The sequence below is a fragment of the Tursiops truncatus genome, chromosome 1 (assembly GCF_011762595.2).
Source record: "Tursiops truncatus isolate mTurTru1 chromosome 1, mTurTru1.mat.Y, whole genome shotgun sequence".
Classification (NCBI taxonomy): domain Eukaryota; kingdom Metazoa; phylum Chordata; class Mammalia; order Artiodactyla; family Delphinidae; genus Tursiops; species Tursiops truncatus.
Genome location: NC_047034.1, coordinates 7,948,567 through 7,975,118, shown reverse-complemented (window position 1 = coordinate 7,975,118; position 26,552 = coordinate 7,948,567). Strand labels below are relative to the sequence as shown.

The following is a 26,552-nucleotide window of genomic DNA, read 5'->3' as shown; positions in this document are numbered from 1 at the left end:
TTTCATGACATTCAAATGTGCATATGAGTGACTTTATCTAAAAAAACAGGAAGTGTGGGATATTAGAAAAAAATAAAATTATATGGTGACACAAAAATATCCTTCTTACACTGGGTATCCTTCTTACACTTATATTGACCTCACTTATATTACATTGTTCGCAGCTACTTTCAAAGGTATACGTCAACATTTTCTGCCTCTTTTATCATTTACCTTGTCTAGTACAGAACTTCCTGCCTAATAACCTCTTAGCATGTTTCAGGCCCACTGTTTAGACTTGTTCGTACTGCTTTTTCAAATGTGCAACTCAGTTATATCATTTGGACTCCTTTAAGCAGCAAATAATCTTGACTCAAACTGGCTTAAATGATAAGGAAAGTCATTGTTTCTCATCAGAAATAGTTCGAGTGTCATCTGTGTGTTCCCATCCTCTGTTGACTTGGTAACACCAATTCCAGGTCCAGATTTCCTATTTGGATACAGCAGCATCCCTAGGAAAGTGGGGCTGGGACTGTTTTCCTCTATCTATACCTTAGGAACAGTGGATACTTTCCCAGGAGTCTTAACCCTACATACTTCCTAACATGTCTAACAGACCAAAAATGCTCATAAGCCCATTATTAAACCAGTCACCAGCCAGGGAAATGAGAGTCCCATAATTTAGACTCATAATTAGAGAAATCAGTTTGTCAATTCCTGTCGCCACGTACAAGAATACTAAAACATCTTAAAACACTGAGGCAGCAATCAATTTAATTCATGTATTAATTAGGGAGGAACTTATTTTTAATAATGTTAGGTTTTTACATAATGGAAGATGACCCATTTCTCCATTTATTGTTGTCCTGTTTTGTCATTTAATATAATTAAGTAGTGATTCTGCAAGAGGGTCTTTTGGCATTCTTTTTTATTTACTTTGACATATTTTATAATTTTGCTGATTTTTGTTAATTCCATATCTCTTTGGTTAATGGTAGCAAAAAATGATTTATAGTTGAATTCTTATTGTTCTGATATTTTTAGTAGAGCCTTTTAGGTTTCTAATGATATAATCTCATAATTTATCAAAATGATAATGTCACTTTCCACCTTTTGTATAGGATTTTGTAATTCAGTTTCAGTGCCTTCTCTCATTGCATTAGTTAGAAACTTCTCATCACTATTCAGTGTCAGAAGCAATAAGGGTCAGCCCTGTCTTCTTTCTGGTTTTATTGAAACTGATTTTAGTAATCTTTATTAAAAGTAGACCTTTACTTTTGGTTTCTACCTCAGTACTTATTGAACTTGGAAACTTTCTACTCTACCATGCTTAGAGATAGCTCTGGTATGGCTGCAAAATTTATCAAGTTCTTTCTAATGGTTCTTCATAAAATTGATCCTTAAGTATTTTAGTAAAAGGAATTTTGTTGACAGGTATTCTAATGATTGAATCATCTTTTTATTCATGGGATAAGTCCTAACTTGTCGTGCTGCATTATTCTTTTAAAATGCTGCTGGGCTTTTTTGTTAATCATGTATTTGTAATTTATCATTTGTTTTTATAAATACAATTGAGATTTTTTCCTTTATTAGTTTGTGATAAGAGGTTTGCATACTAGCATTGCAAAATAAGTTGGCAGGCAGTCTGCTCTATACGCTGATCTATTTTCATATCCAAGGAATTATCTACCACTTGAAAATTAAATTTCAATCACCTTGCATTCATTAAATAAATAATTTATAATAAAAGAGTGACCTCTTACTGAAACTTTCAAATATTTTTTTTTTAGTAAACACCTCAGCATTTCTAAATAATGTAATTTTACTGCTCCTTTTTTGCTTAATGAGGTTAAATATCATCTACTGTCATTTCTGTGGAAGATGAGGATTTAGCACACTTTTGCCAACACCTTCTATTTCCATTTCTTCTATAACCCCAGTATATCCTCTATCGTGTGTCTCCTTTCCTGGTTTATCCTTGTTTCAGAAATTGATAGGACTATGTAATGAAGGACCTCATGAGTTTTTACAAAAAGATGGATTTTATTCTATATGAAATAGGGAGCAGTTAGAGTTTTTTAGTAGAGGAATGGCGTAATGTGACTTCATTTTGAAACGAAATTGAGTTATTTGTAGTGAGGTGGATGGACCTAGAGTCTGTCATACAGAGTGAAGTAAGTCAGAAAGAAAAACAAATACCGTATGCTAACACATATATATGGAATCTAAGGAAAAAAAAAAAAAGAACCTGGGATAAGATGGGAATAAAGACAGAGACCTACTAGAGAATGGACTTGAGGATATGGGGAGGGGGAAGGGTAAGCTGTGACAAAGTGAGAGAGTGGCATGGACATATATACGCTACCAAACGTAAAATAGATAGCTAGTGGGAAGCAGCCGCATGGCACAGGGAGGTCAGCTCGGTTGGTTGTGACCACCTAGAGGGGTGGGATAGGGAGGGTGGGAGGGGGGGAGATGCAAGAAGGAAGAGATATGGGAACATATGTATATGTATAACTGATTCACTCTGTTATAAAGCAGAAACTAACACACCATTGTAAAGCAATTATACTCCAATAAAGTTGTTAAAAAAAAAAGATCATTCTTTTTATTGTGTGGAGATATTTTAGGAAGCCAGAAATGGAAATGGAAGTAAGGAGATCACATGGGGAGCTATTGCAGTGGACTAGGTGATAGAGGGAAGTGGTTTGAATAGGGGAGTAACACTGGACACGAAGAGAGCAGACAGATTTATAGTTTGATGTAGAAGCAGAGTCAATGAGACTTGTCACGGATTTGATGTAGGGGCTGAAGAAGAGTCCCCAGTGATGACTCCCAGGTTTTTGCTCACAGCAAATGAACGTACTGCCATTTTCTCCGATGGGATAGACTTGGGAGGAATAGGTGGAAGTGGGTTGTGGGTTATTCCGAATTCTGCTTTGGGTCTGTTTATTTTGAAATGCCTGTTGTGAACTATATTTAAGATATTCTTATTTTATCCCATCTTTGTGAGCATCCCTTCTAAGTTTTCCTTACGGAATCTTTTTCCTTTTCCTTGTGAGGTTTCATAGTATTTTGCCTGTTTCTCATTCTACATCAGGCACAGTAAGTTCTATCTGTTTCTTTGAATTCATCCCTTATCCACCTTCCTTTCCATTTGATGCTTCAGCTGTATGTAAGTATCTGTACCATGTGTAAATATCTATAGGTTCTCAAACAACATCCTGTTGTACAGTTTTTGCACCAAAAACCTCTCTCCTTGAAACGTTATTGATCTTGACTACGGAAAATCATCTTTGAAGCCCCCAGATTAAATATTTTAAATTAGAATATAATTTTCTCTAGAGTTTTTTTTGTTATCCTTATAAAACTTTCTCCATTGACTACACTTATTGTAATGTATTGTTATGCCATTATCCATGTGACCATCGACTAAAGATGATGAGCTTCTTGGGAATCGTGGTTGTGTCTTATGCACTCATTGGATGGCATGTATGGTAAGCCAGGCACACTTGTGGAGGAGCACAGTGATATTAATGGTTCCTGACTCCAAGGACCTAACAATTTGGTGTAAAGAGAATAACCAAAAACTGTCAGATAGAGAAATAAAATACAATGGAAAACATAATAAGGAAAATCAACATCTTTATGAAGTCAGGTAAATTCTCCCTGAGTATTAGAGGAAGTCATCCAGATGTGATGCAAGTTGACCCACAAACTGGATGCAGGCAGTCAGAGGCACCGCATCCTTACCCCATTCTTAGAATGTATATTCTGCCCAGGGTTCCCACAGCTGTGACCTTTTCAAGGACACAGACTCCAGAGAGCAATGTGTCCTTGAGGCCATCTGGACAGAAGATGTGACTGAACCCTTCAGACCTCCTAATACTCTTAAGGTTCTGGAGGGTCGGTGCAGAGATCTACTCATCATGCAGCTGCCCAAGACAAACCTGGTAGGTTCCCTTGCTTATGAAAACTGCTGTGTACAAATCTGGAATGGTCTGCCTCTTTCTTTGGTCTCTCCTTCTTCTTCTGTATGGGGACCAATTTCAGATTTCACACAGAAAGCTCCTGAGTTTGCAAACCAACACTGAGGGAAGCCTAATGAAGAAATGTCTTGAAGATTGAATATAAGCTGATTAAACCAAGAATGTGATCTAAGGGTAGGCAGTGTCCTAGCCAAGGCTACAGCAGGTGCCAGGTTCCCAGGTGAGAGAGAAAGCATAGGTATTTAAGCAATGAAAATAATTAATTGAATTCGAATTCAAAGAGAATATGTAGCGAGAAGTATATTTGGAACCAAGCTATAGATTATACTATGGATATTTTAAAATCTATTTTGACTATGTCAAATCTGAAGTTGCCAGCTTTTTCTGTTTGTAAATATACATATGTATCATGACCAAATTTTTCTCAAAATTGGTTTGATTTTTCTCAGTTGCTTTCCCTTGTTTATGACCTTTTTTTTACATTTTTTGAAAATGTAAAAAATTGAAAGATTATCTAGTTTCTGTGCTATTTTAGACAAAATTTAATGTCTTAAAGACATGAGGGGACATTTAATATTTTAAAGAAGTGTATGAATGGGAAAAATACACTATTTTTTGTTAGATAAAAAGGAATAAGATACTAACAGTTTTACCTATTCACCTATATATTTCAAGCACCTGGCACTTAGAAGATATTCAATAACTATTTGTTGAATGAATGAATTAATCCAGGTTAAATACCTTTATATGTAACCATTAACTTCTTTGGATTAGTTTCTTTCTCCTAAATTTTCAACTGGACATATAACAATTGCAGATACCATTTAGAAAAAGGCAACAAAAACATTCAAATTTTTTATAATATTAAAAAAATTGTTTTTACTTGCGAATCTTTCCATCTTTGGACTGCTTACATTCTTTACATATTTGCACTGAAAATGACCATAATAAAATGGAGTCTGTTTTGTGTATTTTAACTTTATAGCATAGATATTTAGTAATTTTATATGTAAAATACATTTTATAAACATTTTATGATTGTTCTATTTACTATAATTGAATTAATTTTAAATAAAATATTAATAATTTTTCCACTATTATTCACCTGTTTTTACCAATTTTTTTTTTTTTTTTTTTTTTTTTTTTCTTTACGCGGGCCTCTCACTGTTGTGGCCTCTCCCGTTGCGGACGCGCAGGCTCAGCGGCCATGGCGCATGGGCCCAAACGCTCCGCGGCATGTGGGATCTTCCCAGACCGGGGCACAAACCCGTGTCCCCTGCATCGGCAGGCGGACCCTCAACCACTGCGCCACCAGGGAAGCCCCCCAAATTTTTGTTCAAATATAATTCCACAAAGATATTGTTATGCAATGATCTTTGAATTCTGTGAATCATAAACTTAATTCTTTTACTAATGTAATGATTTTATATCTAAATTATACATATACTCATATTTTTCTTCAAAATCGAACCAATTTAGAAAATAAACTATAAATTTAGAAAATAAACTTCTTTTTAGCCTTAAGATTTGTATCATTATTGAAAACAATGTTTTGCTAGCCTAGAATGTAAAAGTCATCATTTAACTTTTCTTCATATTATCGAAGATAAACATTTTCCCAATTATTTACTCACTCTTTTTATTTTCTCTTGTGTTCACTGTTTATATGTTTCCAAGTTTATTATTGTGACCTGTCATTTTTCTTGTAAACTTGAATGAATTCTTTTTATAAAACACATGTGGACTCTGTATCACATGTGAAAAAATTTATTTCTAGAATATCTTTATTGTGATTTAAATTATAATCCGCAGAGTTTTAAATTCTATATGTTTTATGTCAATATTTTATTTGTTGTTATTGCTTAAAGATAAAATTGTTATTTTATTCTTTATTTGAACATTGAATTCTTTGAACGAAGTATTTGAACAAATTCTTTTGCTGTTTATAGTAAAGCCCGACAGAAATGGTTAACAGCAGGCTTACCTTCTGTTCTCTTTCCTTGCTAAAATGATGTCCCTGGTAAAGAAAAAAAGATGTCTTGGTCAAATGCCCTTGTAAACACACTGACAGAATTCTTGTCAGATATGTTAATAGTATTTACTATTGGGAGAATCCTTATCTGTGAAATTCATTTAGCAAAATATACCTGGTTAATCTAGTATTTCTTATGATCAAGAAACAGAAATACAGAAATGTATTAACTTGTGGAGCAGTGCTCCTTAGAAAAAGTCATGTAAGCTTTGTAGCTCTAAGTGTAAAATGGAGGTATTTCAAGTCTGAAACAACTCCCTCTTGTGTAATTGATAGGACTGTATTTATTACGTAGAGATTTCAATGTTGACTTGAGATGGGCTAATCAGCAGTCCCAGGCCACTGTTTTGCCTGAGCCTTGAAATTACTGGTATTATTAAAATTGCTTAGTAAGTGTAGGTATCACCTAATCACTGATACATCTGAGTGTCATTTGATGATCCAGTCTTTGTGTTATCTCATGAGGTGAATTGCAATTATTGATGTTAATTTTACTAAATATTCTTCCATTTCCTGTTTTCAAAAAGCTTTCACATATATATGTATAAATGTGTGAAGCACGTGTGTGAGTATAGTCTGTGGACAATATTACTTTTTTCCATCATCAGTGTTTTTTATTTTTAAATTTATTTTATTGAAGTATAGTTGATTTACAATGTTGTTAATTTCTCCTGTACAGCAAAGTGATTCAGTTATACATATCTGTATATTTATATATTATATATATACTTTTCATATTCTTTTCCATTTTGGTTTATCACAGGATATTGAATATAGTTCCCTATGCTATACAGTAGGACCTTGTTGTTTATCCATCCTATATATTATAGTTTGCATCTACTAATCCCAAACTCCCACTCCTTTCCTACCCCACCACCACCCTCCCCGCCGTTGGAAACCACAAGTCTGTTCTCTATGTCTGTGGGTCTGTTTCTGTTTCGTAGATAGGTTCATTTGCGCCATATTTTAGATTCCACATGTAAGTGATATCATATGGTGTTTATCTTTCTCCTTCTGACTTAGTATGATAATCTCTAGATCCATCCATGTTGCTGAAAATGGCATTATTTTGTTCATTTTATGGCTGAGTAGTATTGCATTGTATATATGTACCACATTTTCTTTATCCATTCATTTGTTGATGGACATTTAAGTTATTTCCATGTCTTGGCTATTGTGAATACTGCTGCTATGAACATAGGGTTGCATGTATCTTTTTGAATTAGTTTTGTCTGGATATATGCCCAGTAGTGGGATTGCTGGATCATATGGTAATTCTATTTTTAAATGAAACAACCAACAAGGGATTAATCTCCAAAATATACAAACAGCTCATGCAGCTTAATATCAAAAAAACAAACAACCCAATCAAAAAATGGGCGGAAAATCTAAATAGACATTTCTTCAAAGAAGACATACAGATGGCCAACAGGCATGTGAAAAGATGTTCAACATCACTAATTATTAGTTTTTTAAGGAACCTCCATACAGTTCTCCATAGTGGCTGCACCAATTTACATTTCCAACAACAGTACAAGAGGGTTCCCTTTTCTCCACACCCTCTGCAGCATTTCTTATTTGTAGACTTCTTAGTGATGGCCATTTTGACCGGTGTGAAATGGTACCTCATTGTAGTTTTCATTTGCATTTCACTAATAATTAGTGATGTTGAGCATCTTTTCATGTGCCTGTTGGCCATCTGTATGTCTTCTTTGGAGCAACGTCTATTTAGGTCTTCTGCCCATTTTTCAATTGGGTCGCTTTCTTTTTTGTTGTTCAGTTGTATAAGCTGTTTGTATGTTTGGGAAATCAAGCACTTGGTGGTGGCATCGTTTGGAAATATTTTCTCCCAGTGCACAGGTTGTCTTTTCATTTTGTTTATGGTTTCCTTCACTGTACAAAAGATTATAAGTTTGATTCGGTCCCATTTGATTATTCTTGCTTGTATTTCTATTGCCTTGGGAGGCTGACCTAGGAAAACATTGGTACAATTTATGTCAGAGGATGTTTTGCCTATGATCTCTTCTAGGAGTTTTATGATGTCATGTCTTATATTTAAGTCTTTAAGCCATTTTGAGTTTATTTTGGGGAGAGTTATAACTTCATTGAGTTACATGCGGCTGTTTGGGTTTCCCAGCACCACTTGCTGAAGAGACTGTCTTTTCTCCATTGTATATTCTTGCCTCCTTTGTTGAAGATTAATGACCGTAGGTGTGTGGTTTTACTTCTGGATTCTCACTTTTATTCCGTTTATCTGTATGTCTATTCTTATGTCTGTACCACAATGCTTCTGTTACTGTAGCTTTGTACTAAGTGTTGAAATCAGGATGTGTGAGTCCTCCAACTTTGTTTTTCTTTTTCAAGATTATTTTCTCTATGTGGAGTCCCTTGCAATTTCATATGAATTCTAGGATCAGCTTTTATATTTCTGCAAGAAAGGCTGTCAAGATTTGGTAAGGATTGCATTGTATTTGCAGATTTCTTTGGGTATTATTTCCTTCTTAAAAATAATATAATGTTCCAATCCATGTACATGGGATATATTTCTTATTTAGATCTTCTTTAATTCCATCAGCAGGACTTTAGTTTTTGCTATACAGGTCCTGTACCTCTTTGGTTAAATTTATTCCTAAATAATTTTTTTTTGTTGCTATTAAAAATCAAATTATTTTCTTAGTTTTCTTTCCAGAGTATTCATTGTTAATGTAACGAAATACAATTGATTGCTGATTTTTGTGTGTTGATATTGTACTCTGCAACAATGTTGAATTTGTTCATTAACTTTAATAGTTGTGTGTGTGTAAACTTTAGAATTTTCTATGTATAGAATCATGCTATCTGTGATTAGAGATGGTTTTACTTATTCCTTTCCAATTTGAATGCCTTTTATTTATTTTACTTGCCTAATTGCCTGTCTACAACTTCCAGTAAAATGTTGAATAGCAGGGCCAAAAGTGGGCATTCTTGTCTTGTTTCTGATCTTAGGGTGAAAAAAGTCAGTCTTTCACCATTGAGTATGATGGTATTTGGGGATTTTCTTATAAATATCCTTCATCATGTTGAAGAAATTCTCCTCTACTCCTGTTTTGCTGAATTTTTTTAATCATGAAATGTTCAAATATGTCAAATGCTTTCTCTCCATAAATTGAGATAATCATGTGTTTTTCCCCTAGTTCTCTTAATGTGGTGTATTATGTTAATTTTTCTTATGTTAAAATATACTTACATTCCTGAGATAAATATCACTTGGTCATGGTGTATACTCCTTTTTATATACTGTTGAATTCAGGTTGCTAGTATTTTGTTGAGAATTTTTTGCATTTATATTCATAAGTCTTATTGGCCTGTAACTTCTTTTCCCCTTTAATGTCTTTTTCTGGCTTTGGTAGCAGGGTAATGCTGATCTCGTGGAATGAATTAGGACATGTTCCCTCCTCTTCTATTTTTTGGAAAAGCTTGAGAAAGATTGGTGCTAATTCTGCTTTTAATGTTTGGTAGAATTCAGCAGCAAAGCCATCTGGTACTGTACCTTTCTTTATTGGGAGGGTTTTTAACTAATATTTCAATCTCCTTATGTGTTACAGACCTGTTCAGATTTTATATTTCTTTTTGACTCAATTTTGGAAGTTTATGTCTTTCTAGGAATTTGTCCATTTAATCAAGATTAGCTGTTTTGTTGGTATACAGTTGTTTATAGTATTATCCTATAATCACCTTTATTTCTATAAGTTTAATAGTAATGGCTCTACTGTCACTTTTGATTTTAGTAATTTTCATTTTCTCTTATTCTTCTTAGTTAATCTAGCTGTAGGTTTGCCAATTAAAAAAAAAAACTTTTCTAAGAATCAACTTTTGGTTTTATAGGTTCCCTCTGTTATTTTCTATTCTTAATTTTGTTTATGCATTAATCTTTATTATATTCTTCCTTCTGCTAGCTTTGAGCTCAGTTTTCTCTTCTTTTCCTGGTTTCTTAAGGTGACAGCCTGTATTATTGACTTGAGAACTTCCTTCCTTTTCAATGGGCATTTACAGCTATACATTTACCTTTGAGCACTGCTTTTGCCTCATCCCATAAGTTTTGTTATGCTGTGCTTTTAATTTATCTCAAAAGTATTTTCTCATTTTCCTTGTGATTTTTTTCTTTGAACCATTTGTTGTTTAATTTCCACATATATGCAATTTTTCCAGTTTCCCACTTGTAATTGATTTCTGTTATTGACTTCATTCCACTGTATTTGGAGAAGAGAGATTGTATGATTTTTAGTTTGTTAAATTTTACTTAGATTTGTTTTGTGGCCTAATATTTGTGATCTGTCCTGGGGAAATGTTTCATATGCATTGAAGAGAGTGTCTATTTTGACGTTTTTGGGTGGAATGTTCTATATTTTTCTGTTATGTCTAGTTGGTTTACAATGTTGTTCAGTTCCTCTTTTTCCTTACTGAACTTCTGTATGGTTATTCTATCCATTATTGAAAGTGGGACATTGAATACTCCATTATTGTAGAACTATTTCTCTTCATTTCTGTCCATTTTTGTTTCATATATTTTGGGCCTCTGTTTTGAGGCTCTGATTATATTTGTTATATCTTCTGGATGGAGTGATGCTTTCTTGAATATATGATGTCTTTCTTTGTCTCTTGTAACAATTTTTGACTTAAAGTCTATTGCATCTGATGTTATTATAACTACCCAAGCTCTCTTTTGGTTACTATTTACATAGTATCAGATTTTACATCCTTTCACTTTCATCCTATTTGTATCTTTGGATCTAAATTGAGTATCTTGTAGACAGCATATGGTTGGGTCATTTTTATTAAATTCTAATCTGCCAACTCTGCCCTTTGATTGGAGAGCTTAAAAATTTACATATGAAGTAATTACTGGTAAGGAAGTACTTCTGCCATTTTGCCTTTTTTCTATATGTCTTATACAATTTGTATTCTTTCTTTCTTTTCCTTCAATACTGCCTTCTTTTGTGTTTAACTTTTTTGTAGGGCATGATTTTAATTTCCTTCTCATTTCTTTTTCTGTATATTTTTAAAGATTTTTTTCTTAATGATTACCATGGGGATAAATTTATTAAAAAATAGTTTGAATACCTACTTAAGTTTGATGGTATACAAAATCTTTGCTCCTATACTACTTCATCTCTCCCTCTTTGTGTTATTGTCAGAAATTATATCTTTCATATGCTGTGTACTCATTAACATAGATTTATAATTATTATGCATTCATTTGTCTTTTAAATATTATAGAGAACAAAAATGATTACAAACCAAATATACAGTAATACAACTTTTTTACATTTACCTATGTAGTTTCTTTCACTGGTGTCCTTTATTTCTTCATATGGCTTGGGTTTACTGATCTGTTTGGCATTTCTTTGAGGCCAGGTCAAGTGCCAGTATTTCCCTCTGCTTTTATTTTTTTCTGGTAATGTCTTCAAAGTAACCTTTGAAGGTTACTTTTGCAGGATATGAAATTTTTGGTTGACATTTTTTCCCAGCACTTTAAATATGTTATTCCGCTGCCTTCTTACTTCCACAGTTTCTGATGAGAAATTGGCTGTTAATCTTATTGTGGCTTCCTTGTAAATGGCAAGTCATTTTTTCTCTTGCTGCTTTCAAGTTCCTCTCTTTATCTTTCAACAGTTTGATTGTGTCTTGCTGTGAATATTTTGACATTGATTTTATTTGGAGTTAGGTAACCTTCTTGAATGTGTAGATCACGTCTTTCATCAATTTTGGAAGCTTTTCAGACATTATTATTTCAAATATTATTTCTCCTTCATTGCTTAGTCAGACTATTTGAATTTCTGCCTTAGCCTTCACTTACAGTTTAAAGATAGCCAGAGGTGGAAGCTTATCCTCTTCTCAGTTCTTTTCTGAGAACTCATCTAGCTTTGGGCATGTGCAACAGACTTCTGGAATCCCCATACAGGAGTTCTTTAACAGCTTTATTTCAAAGGTATCTCCTCCTACCCCAGCCTCTTACTTCCTAGGCTTTTTGGTCTGTCTGCTGCTTGCCCCATCTGTTTTATCTTACCCCAGATGGTAGCAGGTAGTATATACCTTTAAATTCTTTCAATAATTGCCACAGAGTGGTCATTCTAGCCCTGAAAGAATTCCAAAGGAGGGGAAACAAAAACAAATCCTTGAGAAGATTCCATAGGGGGCTACAAGACAGGACTTGATGTATAATAATAATTCTTTGAGAACAAGATCTGTACTCTTGTTCTTGCACCTCAATGATACCAGGAAGTTTCATAAGAAACATGGTCTTACATCCCTATGGTCACCTCTGATCTAGGTAATGAGGGGTGGGTGGTAGGCAGGTAAGCAAAATTCCACAACATTCTCTTACAAAAGTTGAGGAGCTTATTTATTTATTAAGCACGCCCTTGTTTTTTTGTAAGATTTTAATTAGATTCCAATATTCTGAAAAAGTTGATTCTGACAGTTTTTGCCAGATCAATCACTGTTTCAGTGGAGGAATGGAACTTAAGTTCTCCCTACACTTCCATTTTCCTTGGGAGCACCCTAATAAGTGTATTATTGTTTATGGGAAGGTTACTCATTTATTTGCAGTTATCTAATAAACAATTTAAAAAGTTTAGAATGCATAGAATTTGACCAGTTCCCTCAGATTTTCAATATATTTTCATACATTGTGACTGACTAAGATGACTAGAGAAAGCTGAAATAAAGCTAGCAATACAAGAAGCCTAACATGTTTGCTCTAAAAAAATCTATCAAATACTCAGGTGTGATGGCATGAGGTCCCTCTGAAAATGAGGCTGGATGTGGGTATGCAAACAGTAATATCAGTTGAAGCTTTGTTTAGTAAGTTGCCAGAAACTGAGATTATCCTTCTCATAGACACACACACACACACGCACACACACACACACACGCACACACACACACACACACACACACTCACATAAAGACAAATGCTAGGAGAAGTCTAGAGGTTTATCTTCTGGAGAAGCTGACCTCAACTGAATTTGAACTACTGAACTATGAAGTCGTTTGTACCATACACTAAAGAAAAATTAAGTAAATTCTCTGTACTGTAGAGTGAGTCACTTATTCTTCTAGGCTTCCATAGTGGTAGTGGTTTCCAGGTAGGAAATTGATAGGCTTTTCTTCTGGGAAACCTAACTAGCTCCAAAGAAACAATATAAATGTACTATTGTTTAGTGTTCTCCTCACCCAAGTGACCCAGCAGGATTACTCTATAGTAAAGCCAACAAATCAAAACATCCTGGTTCTGCACCATGGCGTTTCCTTATAGTTTTTAACTGCTGCCTTAAATATGGGAAGACATAAATGGGTCCCTAGACATCTGAGAAGAGCTTTTAACATGAAAGACCTAGATTAAAACAAAGAGAAAATATGTGGAAGGTGTAGAGAAATAAAGTTATTTCCTCTCTATTTTTTGATAAAAAGTATGGCCATGGCTTTTATTTTTTAATGCTTTGTTATACTCAGTAGGTTAGGGTATTGTTTTATGTTGATGAAGATTTAGTTAGAAGTATGTTTTTTATATTTATATCAGCTTGATTAGTTTTGGTTTTAAAAAATTCATATGTAACTTCTAATTACTTTCTAAAATTTTGGAAATTTTTATGTAATGATGGAATTGCTATAATTATTTTCCAAGTCTGACCTAATATACTACTAAATATGTCTAGTGCTGGTCATTTTTGAATAGATGCTAATGTGTGTGTGTGTGTGTGTGTGTGTGTGTGTGTGTGTGTGTGTTGAGGGTAAAGGGTTGGACACTGTGTAGAGAGAGAATATTCCTTAGTTATCTTATTACTTTCCTAAACTCAGTCTTCTGCATTTTTCACTTTTTAAGCTATTATATTGGATTATTGATTAATTTTTTTTTTTTTTTTTTTTTGCGGTACGCGGGCCTCTCACTGTTGTGGAGCACAGGCTCCGGACGCGCAGGCTCAGCGGCCATGCCTCACGGGCCCAGCCGCTCCGCGGCATGTGGGATCTTCCTGGACCGGGGCACGAACCCGTGTCCCCTGATCGGCAGGAGAACTCTCAACCACTGTGCCACCAGGGAAGCCCCGATTAAATGTAAATTATTAAAATTAATTCAGTTTTTTTATTTATAAACACAATAATTATGCAGAATTTTTCATTACTTTATATATTCTGTCTTATCTGCTGGTTGTTAAATTACACTTTTTTTTCTAATTTTGCTTATTTTAATATTTTCTTAATTATATTTTTAGAAGTTTATTTTATCCTTAATCATAAGAATCTGTATAACATGTAAGAGAAGACATGCTGTGAATGAAAAAATAATTTTTTTAAAGTATTGCTCTATCTGTTTTCCGTGATTGCTGACATCTGAAAAGTATATCTAAAAATTTCCTTTGAGATATAACGAATTATTTTAAATATCGGTGTGCACTAAGAGCCTTTTCTTTTCTTTGAAATGATTCCATAATATTTGATACACTGATATAGGTTATTTACTCAGTTTTTAATTTTCCCATCGGTAAATTCAGCAGCTGTCTATAATCACAACATAGTAGTTTAGAACATGAAAGGAAGTCTACCATAGTTAAATGAACCCACATGGGGAATTTAGATAGGCTGAACACTATTACCCATTTTGGGCGACCTCCATCCTGGCAGCACTGATGCCTGTAATCCTTAGAAGTCCCTGTGATCAGGAATAAACTCAATTGGTTAGGTGTTTAGTTTGCTCTGTTTAACACTTGCTTATTCAGTTCTGTGTGTCATAATATGAAGTTCAGAATAATTTAGGGTGAAAATATTTTTCATTCCCACAAAGCATTTGCTACAGAAATCCAGTGCACATATTGGAGGCACATGGTATCATTTCGTGGTATCATTTTTCAGTTTCCAAAGCAATTCTTCAGGTGAAATATGACTTTATGGTTTAAGGAGTCATATTTACCACAAGCTAATGGGATATTTTAGAATATATACACAGCTGTATTCTAAAGAGTATGGGTACTTTAAAATATTTTTTAGTGGGGATAATTAAAATAATGTTGATGGTCCTTAGAGTACAAATATGTGATTCAGTAGAACACTGAGTACAGAGGCACTTTTTTCCTACTAGCTCATGACAGATTTTAGACATGTAGTTATTTTATTTTGGAAGAAGAAAGATTTTCCAAATTGAAAATAAATATTTTAATGTTGGAGAATTAAGTAGGCTATTATCACAATGATGGCTAGAAAATATTAACAGATCACAATTGTGACATTGTGTCCTGAATGGTCTATACTTGATTCATTTTTAACAGATATGGCTAAGGATATATTTAAAAGATGAGGAGCACCAATGCCCTCTCATTGACAGGGAAATAAACTACCTCCCAACAGGTAGACATAATCGTAAATGTTAATATCTCATATTCTAATGAGACAAGATGAATTATGGTAGAATTGAGAGTGACATTACACAACGAGGAAATGGTGAGTGAAATTTCCCATTTATTCAGGAAATTCTGAGTCATTGTATGCTCCTGAACTCTATATGTATCCCCATTTTTTTTGGTTCAATTCTTGTTCTAGTTGGCTAGTCTTTGCTTATTCTGTCTTCCCTCAAGTCTTTGCAAAGGCAATGATAGCAGTTGTGGTGTAATACAGAAAATTTCTAATGTTTGTTCAAGCGATGGACACCTTTTTTGTCCCCTAAATGAAGTATTACTCAAAATGCCATATAGACTATAACAAAAGGAGAGCCCAAGTCATCCTCTGCTTACCATTGCCCTTGCTTCCTTTGGCAGTGTTTCATGAACTCTAAAAAAGGAATCAGTTGTTCCTAGGTAAAAAAACAACAACAACAACTGTATTTTCGTTTGTTTTAAAGCCGAGGCTTCCTCTCTAAGTAACTGCAGCATTTAAATATATTTTTGGAAAGACATGTCTGATTTGACTTGCTACCGTTTTTTGATTCACATAGATTTTATGTTGAGGATCATGCATTTTGGTACAAGTTAAAGTGTGGTACGATAGCTAAACAGATTTAACACACTGAGAAGTGTATGGAATTTTTTTTACACAATACCAACTGCTTGGTTGTTTGGAAATGTTTGCCTGTGGGTGACTACGAAAAGAGAATTTGAATACTATTAAAGACACACATTCCATCTTCACCAAGAGGGATTTTCCATTATGACAAACAGAAACATCTTGCTAGGTCAGAATGACTAACCATTACTTACATTCTACTTCTACTACATACTACTTCTCATGAGTTACAACTGTGTCATCGACGTATTCCTCTCTCATGCAATATTTGGTGATAATGCAGTTAAAACTTCCCTGTTCTTTATAAACACTGGGAGTTAGTTTTAATTTTCAGTTTTACTTTTTATGAATTAAAAAAGTATATCTACCATCATTAGGGAGTATATTTTAATTATTAGATGGTGAAACATGGCTAAAAGGACATATTGTTAAAATAAAATTTCAGCAAGGAATCTAAATCAGATGTAATTAGTACAATTGTATCAAATTCCTAACTGTAAGGTGACATTTTCAGTGAGAGTTGCTGTGATGGAATCTCAGGCCCAGGTATTAACTCATGTTTGTTTTTTATTTAGAAGTATGGAGAGAGTAGACAAACTTTAATAAAGCAATGACTCTAGAATTAAATCCTTTGATGAATGACATTTGAGATTTACTGTATGTTCTCTCTTCCCCTTGGATCCACATCCACCCCTCTCCTGCCATTTTTAAAAGTGATTAGATCATTCACAGAGCACATAGAACAGCTTTGTTTTCCCCTTTTCCTATGTTAAGTGATTTTATATCAAGACTAATGAGATGAATATTTTCCTACAATTTATTCTTAGTATTGCATATCCTGTACTTGAATTGGTTTCATTAATTATGCATCCAGCATTCAAGAGAAGATGAGATATCCAGGAAAATAAGATGATGTTTGCTTTAAAAACTCTTATTAACTTAATGTTGGGTCCAAATGAAACCTGTTGTAAGGCCTGGTAGGACTGTGTTGCCATAAGTTTCATTGATACTAATCAGATCCTCTTTGTGCTAATGACAAACTACAGTGTATTACCTTCTCTCATCTGCTAATTTTAATTGAAATTGAGATTCTGTGGTTGTGTACTCATTTCTTGTATTGGATTCGAATATGTGTGTGCATTCAATATTTCTTCCTACAATATAAGGAGTACCAATTCAGTCTTGTGTGTGTGTTTGGATATGGCTTGTTTATACAAACTCCTTCAAATACCAGTAGCTAAAGGCTTGAAAAATTTCTATATAATACTACATCCATCATTGGTTGGTTATGAGTTGTGCTGACAGTTCATGAAAAAAGCCTTAACTTAATATTAGCTTATTATTTACCTGATGTAGGAAATACCCTTCTTTCTTGAGTTTGAATGACTTTTAGATTAGATGCATGATATTATCAGAAATTTAGGTAAGCTTATTACTTTTAAATATTTTAATACAGAACATTTGTTGTTTTCTTATAATTTATATTACAAAACAAAGGGCAGAGGTACAAAAACTATAGAGAGCATTTTTATTTTTACTTATTTTTTATATTTAGGAGATATATTGGAGTTTCTTCCTTGTTTATGGAGTTATAAAATGTTGATGCTTTAAAGATAATTTATTAAGAAATATTTGACAGATGTTATGTCTTTAAGATTGGTAATACAAGGGTCTGTTTTGTCTTTTTGGTTTGTTTTTTGTTTTGCTGTTAGGTAAATTGAGAGCTTACCACATATCACAAAGGCTTGATTTTGTCCAAATAAATGTATTAAATCTGCTGCTAGAAAGCCCAGTGAAAGTGAACACTTGGTTGAGTCTGTAGGGAACAGGTCCCCACTGAGCCTTTACAGAGGAGCAAATGTTTAAAGAAGAATGGAAAGTAGAACAGACACAAAGTTAAGAGACAAATGTGCAGACTCCTGCTTTTAATGGTATTCCAGGGTTTAGCAAGCCATTAACTTTAGTGCTGTAGAACTGCTGAAAGGAAGATTTAAAAATAAAAGTTGTGGCTATCCAGGGACTAAGATGCTGAAGGATCCAGAAAGATCATTTGCGTTGGAGAGGATCTCCAAGCATGGAAGGTCAAAGTCAATTGAGAAGATATATGGAAATGGTAATTGATTCCCCCTGAAAAGCTGGTGGCCAGTACAGGGAAGGAAAATAAATAAATTGGTAAATCATTGGTGTTTTAAATATTAGGAAAGCCATTTGTAAATCTTTACAGCCTATCTCAAATTTTCTATATATTTAATAAGGACAATTGCCTTTGTGCAAATAAATTGTCAGTAGTTATTGAAAATGAAAATTGTCAGCATTATTGAAGATTTGCTTATGAAGTACTGGGGGAAATTCTCCATGAAATACCATATTTCATCCTGCCAAAGTATCAATCTCTGGTGCACTTCTACATCTTCTAGAATAAGTAACCTTGGTGTATAATCCCCTAATACCTACTGTTACCCATTTTGTCACTCATTTTCCATCTCTTGTGTGAATTTTAAAATATCACAAAGAGCCAGAAATCTTGTTCTTTTGAAAATGATACATTGGTTTTAATCCTGAGGTTGTGATCAAATTTTCGACTGATGTGGTGTACTGTTAGTATTTTTAATTTTTAAAAATGCAAAAATAGGTCTGGCTTTCCTTTCAATTTAAATCTACTATTTCAAAAGTAGAGAGAGAAATCTTATCTAGGTTTGATTAATTAGCAATAAAGATGGTTTCCAATAAATCTTTGCTTGTGATTCTTCTTCATATAAAAGGAAACTGACTTGGAGCCAAGTTACCAGCAAGAAATAAATGACCTTTACTGTTACACTTATTCAGAGATAGGTCTTGGATTGAAGCCACCTATGTAAAAGGAACCATGCATGGTTCATGATGGAAGAGTGCTGTAGATGAAAATGGAAACTTGCATCCTACCGCAGGACAGAAATGAAAAACAAAACAAAACTGACAATGCCTGCCAGGTGCTAGATATTTCTATATACACTAACACACTCAATCTAAAGTCAAGTGCTCTAAATCACCAGGGAAATAATACCATGTATAAAGTACGATGCATAATAACCACAGAGTATGGTTCTGGAGTCAGACTACTTGAGTGTGAATCCCTGCTCTGTCTCATACTAGTTACATGATGTTGGCAAAATACTTATTTTTATGTTCCTGTTTCCTTATTTGTAAAATAACAACACTGATAAGGTTTTAAGGGTTATAAGAGTTAATATTTACATGGCTTTTGGAACAATGCTGAACACACACAACTGCTAGATGAAGGTTTGCTGTTGCTATTTATAGAAGATAAAGATTTAATATCATGAAGTACTGCCTCCTATTGTTATAATCTTTAAAGATGTTATTTAAGCCTAGCTTGAAAAGAAAATGTATATATCTTAATAGCAACATTAGTATCAATATTATTAGATAATACTTAATATTATTACAATTAATACTTAAAATATTCACTATAATAGAATGTATAGCATTGTTTTCAATATTACAAAATAATGTATTTGTGATTAATTGATTACATGTTGTAGAAAAATTGATGATATATACCTAAACAAATGACTACAGTTTTAATTGGATTCTTCCTGATTTTCAGTTTGCTTCATGGCACATGGACTTTAAGGACATTCTGATGCCTGTAAAAGGGAATCGAGCAGTTTCGTCATATTGTTTCCCAGATATTTTGCCTTTATAGATAAGGCCTGGGAATCTACATTATTAAAAATTCCCAAAGACTGAATATCAGTAGGTTGGGACATAAAGTATTTTTTAAAATAAACCTACATGAGAATAGTTTGTAGATAAATTTCACAAGGTCTTGAGGCAATAATGCTGCTTCCTATAGACATTAACATAGAAATAGAAACTAATTGTATAATAGATACAAATTATGAATCCATATTTAAACGTCCAGTGGAAGACTTTCCATCCTATAATTAGTTTCAGTTCTACAAGAAATTATGATATACTCTATGATTATGTGCCTTTGAACACCAGTGAATATTTAATTTATGTTTTGTTGCACTACTCTCATGTCATATGAAAATATTTGTTCTCACATGTGTCAGATTATATTCTTTTATTTGAAAGCAATCTTTTTTTGAGCCCTCTGTATTATTTCTAAAATGGGTCAAGAATAACAACTTCAAATAACTTGAAATATCTTCTGCTTTTGATGCTGAATAACTGCTGACATATGATTTTATAAATAGACTTTATTTTAAATATGGAAATTCATGGCTTTGTAGTAGTTGAAAATGGGATCTTAATATTTTATAAGCAACTTCTTTTTCCATTTATAATAGAATAGTAAGTAAGCAATGAATTATTATTAAATTTCTTCAGTACATCTGATATTTAGCACATTTAAACATTTATAACTTCCTCCTTTAATTATTCTGTAATATTTTCTGCATATAGATTAAGTTCTTAACTACATAAAAAGAGGTAATAATTATTTTAATAACAATAATGTATGAGTTGATATTTTTCTTGACTATACCACAGAATAAAAAAAGGAAGTGATTTAAAACCTTTAATGAAAAATTATACCTGGATTTAATATTCTTTTGCTTCTGCACTAGTAATTACATTCATTAAAGTTTTAATTTCAAGCAATATTGCCTAGATAAAATTAAATAAGCATCTCCTGTTAGTATCTGTTTATACACTGAACATCATTGCCTTTTACCCTTCATTTCTTGTAATCTACATTCAATTATAATTACTTTTTCTCATTTAATGCTAACCCATATTGTAATAATGCTGCATGTACTGAAAAATTATATAGAGAGCTGCTGGAAGATGTGAAATATTTATTGTACATATAAAATAAGCTTTATATATTCATCTTAACTGAATTTCAATTGGATAAGAACTATGTCTTCTTTAAAACATTATATTAATAAATCTTGGACTAAGTAGGTTGCTGTTTTAGATAAAGGTTTATATATCATTTGCCAAATTCAGTCAACATTTGTAAAATTATTATACAGATCATTCTTGATGGATAATTCTTGATATTCCATTCAATAATTGCTAAAATAGTTTCTTTGTTTATGGAGTTGAGGCTGGGTGATGATCCCAGGCAAACATGATTCATCTTCAAAAATGAATTTGGCTCAATTTTTTAACCTATGTAAAGGAAGAAATTGAATTTTTAAATTTCTTCCAGAATCTTCCCGATGCTGCCTCTGACAGTGATAATCCTTATTGTATATTGTACACTCTTCATTCTGATATATGTGAAGAAAGGAAAGAAAAGATGGGAGAAAAAGAGATTTGCAGGGGAAAAGAACATACAATAATTATGATAATGAAAGGTGGGTATCTCCTGTAGGGATTATCACACAATGAAAAATGTTCTTCAGTCTATGGAAAAGGGGATATAAATGCCTCCAAAATATAAGTGGAATAGATTCTTGATGGATTGGCATAGACTTGCAGTTATTTACACTTTTTTTTTAAAAGAATTCTATTTTTCAAATAAAACCTAATGAATAAAATGGATGATACAAGTAAAAAATAAATAAATAAAATCAGCTTAATCTGGAGGAAACACAATTACAAAAATTAAAAGAAGAGAGTAGAGATTTACCTTCCCTGAACTTGCTCAAGCCAGGCAGTTCATACTGATAGAATTTTTCCATCCAATTCTGATTTTACTTTTCTTAACTAGATATAACTTAATGCCATCTTTAAAGGAGTTATCTGTGTTTTATTACTTTTTTCAATGTGGTTAGTATCAGTCATTACAACAGTCTTAACTGTGTGGCAGTCTAAATGAAATGTGAGACAGAGTAATTAATCATATTTACCATATTTCTTTAGCTATCATGTTATTATTACTATTATTTTACTTTTGTACTGCACAATCTACAGAATATTGATAGTTTAAGTCAACCCTGCAGAGTTTAATTTTATCTAATGTAAGAAATTAGAGCTTTGAGGATGAGCAGTATGTTTGTTTTAACTTTTACATGATTTTGAATATCAGTCAAAATGGGAAAAACATTTGTGATATATTTGTAGATAATCCATTCCCAAATTAATGAGGTAAATGTATTAGTCACAGATACTGTAATTATGACCCAGAAATTAATGTAAATCATCTTTGAGGCAGGATGAGTGAATGACTCTTTGTAAGTTAGAGAAATGAAGGAGAAAAAAAAAAATGTTAGGTCTTTAGAGAAGAGTTTCCATGCAAATGTTTTATTTATTTTTTCAATAGATCCATTATGTCTGAGCAGATAATTTCATAATATCCAAAGTTATAGCCACATATATATTTTAGATTTTGCAGAAATGCTTGTAGGATTTCTTAGGCCTACATTTTAGGTCCACAACTCAGGCAATGTGGCAGGTAAGGGAACTACAGAATTCAGTGGGAAAAAATAAACAAACAAAAATTGTCTTACTACTTCAGCTTCAATGAAAGAGGTGAAGACTTTACAGAAGTTTGAGGTTTGAGTAGCCCCCCCCCAAAAAAAAAAGCCTATAAATTCCATTTGCCTAGTTAATATTTGTTTTATTTTTACAATTAAGTTATTTTTAGAATCATATTTCATTAGAAATGGGAATAAATTAAAATGTCCACAAAGAAGATTATAGACAAATATTGTTAGAATACAGTTGGCGTAAGTTTATAAAAACTTAGACTAAGAAAAACAAAGGGTAAAAAAAAGGAGTGATTTATAAAGTCATCAGTTGTATTATGAAAAAAAAAAGATAGGCTCATATGTACAACTAAAAGACAACAGAGCTAAGGCAGTTCCACGAGAGGACAATTCTAACATTTCATTTTAAATATATAGTATTTGGCATGATAGGGCATTGAGGTAGATATATATATATATATATATATATATATAGTAGATTGTTAGATAATTGGGCTCAGGGGAGACATGAGGTTTATATCTATATATTCACCTGTCTGTATCCTTTTATTTTCACATGTATCCTCACATACACACAAATAACATAAATGACATATCCATGTATATATGAGAATATATGTGTATGCATATATGAACATCCAAGAATGTGCATGTAGACTTAAGTCTATGGATATGTGTATGTTTGCATGTTTAGCAGGTCACATGAATACAAATAAAAATGAAGCTACAAGATTTGTTGTAATCTGAAAAAGAAATGTAGACTAAGGCACAGAGTGCTGAAGACCGCCTTGAAACATATTCATATTTGAGGAGTGTGATAGACAAATGGAATAAGAGAAGAGGTGATTGATGATACAGAAGGAAAGTTAGTGTAGTGTAGCAGTCTCTTCTCACGGAAGCCAAAGGATGAGAAATTTTCAAAAAGCCTAAACGTGTTCAAATAGCAGCTCAATGCGGCCTTCATCACTGGGGTTAGAGTAGACTATTGAGAGTCAAATGACAGAGCATGAAGGGACAGGGACGGTGAGAAACGGAGGTAGCTGGTATGGATTACTCAGTTTAAAAGTTTGCCGGTGAAATAAGCAAGTAAAAAATTGTCTTTAAATTTTGTCATCAATTTTTTGTGTTTATAATATCTTATGATTTATGGTTCAGCAGAAATATTATAAACTTTTGAGAGTATTCACTAATCTGAGACTTCAAAAAAAATGCTTGAACGATGTGCACAGAAGTTAGGAGCTATAGTCTCGCTTGACTTTGTCATGCATTTTGTTGCCAGTGTGGCTCTAGATAGTTCACAACCATCTCAAGGCTCAGGATACTCATGTGCTAAATGTTAAGTAAGTCCTACTTTATTGCAGAATATTTATAAAAGTTAATTCCATAGATGAAGTTGAACATTAAAATGAACTGCATTGATAACAAAGAAATAAATGTGTCAAGTAGAGTCTACAATTTCAGGAATTAGTGCAAAAGTAAGGAAAAGGTATGGATAAGGGGGGGGGTATCCTTAAGTTTAGGGAAGGTATGCCTTAATTATAGGCAAGCAAGAAAGAAACCGTGATGTGGAAAAATTACTGCTTCAAGGCCTGAATGGAATTTAACTGATTTAGGTCATAGAGAAAGCAAGAAGGGATGATATCTGCAGCATACTTTAAGAATTAAAACAACTTTCATTTTATTAATTTATTTTATTTGCTTTGGAAAAATATATCTGGAAAATATAGGCAGTGTCTAGAGAAAAACAGTGAATTAGATTCTGTGGGAGTAAGACAGTTTCAAGTTATTTAATCTTGGATTTACAGTGTTACATAAATGCAAAATAAAACAGGTGGTGCAAAACTTTATCTAGGTCATGCTCCTCTGTTGTTTTAAATCATTTCTATTGAATTAGGCTGGCTGATACATATAGTGCATGCCTGTTTACATTGTTTTAAAACATGCTTAGAGTTGGGTGGAATTCCTGAAATTTAAGAGAACAATGAAGTCAGGGATAATGATACTTCTTTCGAAACAAGAATAAACGTGAAATACCTGTTTTTAATGGATATTTATACACTTAATGCAGAGATATATTTATTAGAAAGTTCTAATAATTGTTCACTTTCATGTTAGTGAAAGGGAGGCATAAGACATACTCATAATGATTCAGCATGGAGCTAATGGAGAATATCCCTTTAATCATGAGCTTATGCATCTCCTCCTACTCATCCAGTGCAAGAAGTGCTGATAAGCAGTAAAATGGACAGGTTTAAATTTCAGAATTGTCTGCATTTTGGAGATATTAATTGTTAGGAATTAAAGATAGAAAACAAGGAAGAAAAATTTTAAAAGTGACTTGTCAATTGGTGAACTGAGTGTACACTTTGCTAATCATGACCCCATTGCCTTTTTTAAAAAAAGAAATTATTATTAAATTGTTCAGTTAAACTCAATATTTGTTAACTAAGCATATATCTTTTTCTGTACCTCTATACCTACCTATATGTCTTTATCTTCATCTATATCAACCAACATTTATTGTTTGTTGTACTCAATTTTAAAATGGCATTTTTCACAGAACTAGTACAAATTATTTTAAAATTTATATGGAAATACAAAGGACCCCAAATAGCAAAAACAATCTTGAGAAAGAAGAATAGAGCTGGAGATATCATGCTTCCTGACTTCAGACTATACTGCAAAGCTACAGTAATCAAAACAGTATGGTGTTGGCACAAAAACACACACATAGATCAATGGAACAGGATAAAGAGCCCAGAAATAAACCCACACACCTATGGTCAATTAATCTATGACAAAGGAGAAAAGAATATAGTCTCTTCAATAAATGGTGCTGGGAAAACTGAACAGCTACATGTAAAACAATGAAATTAGAACATTCTCTAACATCATATACAAAAATAAACTCAAAATGGATTAAAAACCTAAATGTAAGACCAGAAACCATAAAACTCGTAGAGTAAAACATAGGCAGAACACGCTTCAACATAAATCACAGCAATTTTTTTTGGATCCATCTCCTAAAGGAAAGAAAAGCAAAAATAAACAAATGGGACCTAATTAAACTTAAAAGCTTTTGCACATCAAAGCAAACCATTGGACAAAATTTAAAGACAAACTACTGAATGGGAGAAAATATTTGCAAATTATATGACTGGTAAGGGATTAATATCCAACATATATAAACAATTCATAGAAGTCGACATCAAGAAAACAAGCAATGTGATTAAAAAATGGACAGAAGAACTGAAGAGACATTTTTCCAAAGAGGAAATGTGGATGGCCAACAGGCACATGAAAAGATGCTCAACATTGCTAATCATCAGGGAAATGCAAATTGAAACCAAGATAAGATATCACCTCACACCTGTCAGAGTGGCTATTATGAAAAAGATCACAAATAACAAATGTTGGTGAGGATATGGAGGAAAGGGGACACTCCTACATTGTTAGTGGGAATGTAAATTGGTGCAGCTACAGTGGAAAATAATTTGGAGGTTTCTCAAAACACTAAAAATAGAACTACTGTAAGACCCAGCAATTCCACTCCTGGATATATATCCCGAAAAACCCAAATCACTAACTAGAAAAAATACAGGCACCCCAATGTTCATAGCAGCATTATTTACAATTGTCAAGATACAGAAGCAACATTAAGTGTCCATCAACAGATAAATGGCTAAAGAAGATTATGCTAAGTGAAATAAGTCAGAAAGAGAAAGACAAATATGGTACGATGTAACATGTGGAATCTAAAAACTACCACAAATTAGTGAATATAACAAAAAAGAAATAGACTCCCAGATATAGAGAACGAACTAGTAGTGGTTACCAGTGGGGGAAGGTGGGGGAGGGGCAATAGAGGGATGGGGGAGTGGGAGGTACAAACTATTGGGTTTAATTAGGCTCAAAGTTGTATTGTATATCCCGGGGAATATAGCCAATATTTTGTAATAACTGTAAATGTAGTATAACCAAAATTTTAAAAAATGTGGGTTTTTTTTTCCTCAATGGATTCTATTTTTCCCCATGTAGACCTTTTTTCAGCTGGTGTTATGTTGAGATATTTCAACTGAGGGAGATACTTGACTTTTATATATAACAGACTGG

At 33.1% G+C, this 26,552-nt stretch overlaps 1 long non-coding RNA gene across 1 annotated transcript in view; it reads left to right on the top strand.

The window, feature by feature from the left end:
* The window catches only part of LOC141278953 (uncharacterized), a 104,842-nt gene extending 83,512 nt beyond the window's left edge, over window positions 1-21,330 (top strand). The window contains exon 3 of the long non-coding RNA XR_012332449.1: window positions 21,218-21,330. This is a non-coding gene — a long non-coding RNA (uncharacterized lncRNA). The remainder of the gene's footprint in view (window positions 1-21,217) is intronic.
* Window positions 21,331-26,552: the final 5,222 nt, after the last annotated feature.